Source organism: Erinaceus europaeus, chromosome 4, assembly GCF_950295315.1.
Source record: "Erinaceus europaeus chromosome 4, mEriEur2.1, whole genome shotgun sequence".
NCBI lineage: Eukaryota > Metazoa > Chordata > Mammalia > Eulipotyphla > Erinaceidae > Erinaceus > Erinaceus europaeus.
Window position 1 is genome coordinate 65,785,042 of NC_080165.1, and position 3,980 is coordinate 65,789,021.

A 3,980-nucleotide genomic window follows, 5' to 3' on the forward strand; every position below is an offset into this window, starting at 1 on the left:
AAATTCACCCACATTACACTTGACAAAGTCCCCACTTCTTGGAGCTATGAATCTTCTGGCAGCCAGGGAGCTTGAACTTGGCCCTCACAGGGCCTCAGTGACATGCTCCTTGTTCTGCAGCTTGGTGTAGATAGACACAATGACCGATCCTTGTGGCCCCTGGCCAATGAGAGCGCTTCCCAGAGGCATCCAGAATGCCTGTTCAGAATCTTAGATTTGGGACAGCAGATGGTCAGGTGTAAAGTGAATATTTAGTGGGAAGGCTTGTCTCCAAGGTCCCTTAGGGCAACCTGTACAAGCAACAGACTACAGACAGTACCAGTCATGGCATACTGGGTCTCATAGGGAGGACAGAGAACACTTCCACGGAGGACTGGATGGGCCTTGATTTCAGGTGCTGAAGAAAGTATGGTGGACATATCCAGGTGGTCATGCCTAAGGAGGTTATAGTGAGGTGGGGGAAGGCAGGAAAGTTTTAAGGAGAAGATCTGTTTTGTAAGACTATCTACAATAGTGACCATGGATTACTAGTTCTTGGCTTCTTGTTCAGGTCCATTCTCTTTTCTTTGCAATGTTTTGCAGAGACTGTAATTCTACAAATGGCATTTCCCAAATGTTCTTCCAGTGGGAGGATACTGTGGTGGATGGGAAGACATGAAGGAGGGAGAAGCAGCTTTATGAATTTCCTCAAGTGACTTCAGGAGGGATGGTGACAGTGATGGTCACTCAAGGAAGGCATTTCCTCAGTCTCAGTGGCCATGCAGGCACCTTGGTGCTGCTTAGTAGCAGTCATTCCAGGGACAGCAAGAGCAGTGGTGACAGGCATCCAGATGCTCATCACCAAAAGTGAACTCATGGGTTCCAGTCCAGGGATGCCCACAGTTTCTTGGCCTCTGAGCTTCACCTTCTGTTTCCCAAGGCCCATGCCCTAGAGCATGAAGCATCTAGAATGGCTTCAGTTTTCCTGATTGGACACTAATTGATACAGATGTTTATAGATTATATAGGTGGAAATACATTAGTTTTTATTGTCCTGAAACATGTAAGGTCTTTATCTAGAGTCTTTTTTGCAGTTTTTTAGCACTGTATTGAAGAGACTATTTTTGTTGCCTTTGCTATTTTGTCAAATATCACTATACTTATGTGGGTCCAATTCAGGGTTCTTTAGTCTGCCCGATTGATAGATTTGTCTGTTCTTTTGCCAGTACCACACAGGCATGATTACTACAGTTTTACAGTAAGTCTTAATGTCAGGTAGTATTAGTCATCCAACTTGGTTCTTTTTCAGTATTGCGTTGGCTATCCTGGGAACTTTTGCCTCTCCATATAGAAATTACTGATGTTTCAAGGCTAGGGAGACAGTATAATGGTTATGCACAATAACTTTGATGCCTGAGGCACCAAAGATTTCAGGTTCAATACCCAGCACCACTATAAGCCAGAGATGAGTAGGAAAGAAGAAAGGAAGGAAGGCAGGGAAGGAGGGTAGAAGGAAAGAAGGAAGGAAGGAAGGAAGGAAGGAAGGAAAGAAAGAATTTCACACATACACATACATGTTTTAATGAATCACTGAGAACTCTGGTGGTTATGGGGAGTTGGGGATGGCACAGAACTTTGATAGAAGAAAGTGCAGTGTGGAACTATGCCCCTAAAATCTTATTATCTAGCAAATCACTATTAAGTGACTAATAAAATGATATTTTAAAATGAATGACTGATGTGTGTTGTTCTTTACGCCAGGTCTGCTGCATTGCTTGATGTTGTGGTCTATTTACATAATCACTGTTTTGCTTGAGACCCGCCCTGCCTGCAGGGTATTGGTTTAATCCCCACTGGTTAGATGGAAGCTTTCTATATTCTGTTCACACTCTTTTTTTGCTCCGCCCCCTCTCCTAGTCATTTCCTTTCCCCTTGCCACTTCAGGTGAAGAGATACATAAAAGGCGATGTATCTGATTAATAAACGAGGGCATATTGCATTCTCACTCAACCATGATTTCCTGGTCGTCTCTCTCCCACCCGTGAAGCTAGCCTGACAGATGTGAATGAAAACACAAAACTATAAAACCCATAGAAGGAGATTGCAAGATAGGTCACCTGGAAGGGTGCCTACTTTGCCGTGTGCACAATCCAGGTTCAAACCTGGTCCCTACCACACTGGGGGAAGCCTAGGTGCTGTAGTGTCTTTTCCTCTCTCCCTCTGTCTCTCTGTCTGAAAAAGTCATCCTGGAGAGGTGAAGCCCCAGCAAAGATATAATGAATCAATATATCAACAAACAAACAAATAAATCTTCTAGAAGGAAATGTATGTGAACTTGGGTACTAAAAACTCTCTGCACCAACCATGACATCATCTCCCCAGACAATAATTAGGATCCATCTGCATATCAGATTTCAGGCTCAGGCAAAAAACCCCCCCAAAAATGCAGGCCCTTTGAAATATAACTAAAATATGCCTACTAGCTATCTACAAAATGGAGGAACCCCCAACATTTCATCTGCACTATTCCAGCCTTTAGGTCCATGATTGGTCAACAATTTGTTTGGCTTTGTATGTTAACTCTCTTTTCAGCCACCAGGTTCCAGAGCAGGATGCGACCAGACTTCCCTGGATAGACAACTCCACCAATGTGCCTTGGAGCTCCACTTCCCCAGAGCCCTTCCCCACTAGGGAAAGAGACAGACAGGCTGGGAGTTTGGATCGACCCGTCAATGCCCATGTTCAACAGGGAAGCAATTACAGAAGCCAGACCTTCAACCTTCTGCATCCCACAATGATCTTGGGTCCATACTCCCAAAGGGTTAAAGAATAGGAAAGCTATCAGGAGATGGGATGGGATATGGAGATCTGGTGGTGGGAATTGTGTGGAGTTGTACCCCTCTTATCCTATGGTTTTGTCAATGTTTCCTCTTTATAAATAAAAAATTTTTTTTAAAAAAAAAAACCTCCCTGCAAAAGACACTTTCAAGAGAATGAGAAAGCTAGTCAAAAACTAGGAGAAAATATTTGCAAAAGACATATGCTATAAAAGGTGGTCCAAGAGGTGGTGCAGTGGATAAAGCATTGGACTCTCAAGCATGAGGTCCTGAGTTCAATCCCCAGCAGCACATATACCAGAGTGACGTCTGGCTCTTTCTCTCTCTCCTCCTATCTTTCTCATTAATAAATAAATAAAATCTTTAAAAAAAAAAGACATATCCTATAAAGAACTGCTACCCAAAATAGGAAAAAAAAACTCTCAAAACTCAACAGTAGGAAAATAGACAATCTAATTTAAAATATGGAAGACCAGGACAGACATCTTCCTTAAAAAAGTATACAGATGGCAAACATATGAAAAGATATTTATCAGCATATGCCATTAGGGAAATGGAAATTAAAGCAACAATGACACTTCAGCATATCTATTAGCATGTAAAACATTGGCAATATCAAATGCTGGTGAGGATGTGAATGGACCTGGAACACTCACTCGCTCTTGGCAGGAATTCAAAGTGGCACCCTATTTTGGAAGACAGTTTGACAATTTCTTAATAAAATTAAACATAATCTCAGCAGTGCTTTGGCTATTCATGGTCTTTTGTGGTTCCACACAAATTTTTGGACAAGTTATTCAATTTCCTTGAAAAATGTCATTGGAATCTTGATAGGGATTGCACTGAAACTGTATATTGTTTTTGGTAGAGTATATATTAATAATATTTATTCTTCCAGTCCAGAAACAAGGAATGCTCTTCCATTTCTGTGTGTCTTTCTTTATTTCTTTTAACAATATCCTATAGTTTTCCTTATAAAGGTCCTTCACCTCCTTTGTGAGATACACCTTAAGGTATTTCATCTTTTTTAAAAAAATATTTATTTATTTATTTATTACATTTTGTTGCCCTTGTTTTTTATTGTTGTAGTTATTATTGTTGTCGTCATTACTGGATAGGACAGAGAGAAATGGAGAGAGGAGGGGAAGACAGGGGGAGAGAAAG

At 41.3% G+C, this 3,980-nt stretch overlaps 1 pseudogene; it reads right to left on the reverse strand.

Annotated features, from left to right (window-relative positions):
* Positions 1 to 262: 262 nt before the first annotated feature.
* Positions 263 to 366, reverse strand: LOC132538498 (small nucleolar RNA SNORA70; annotated as a pseudogene).
* Positions 367 to 3,980: the final 3,614 nt, after the last annotated feature.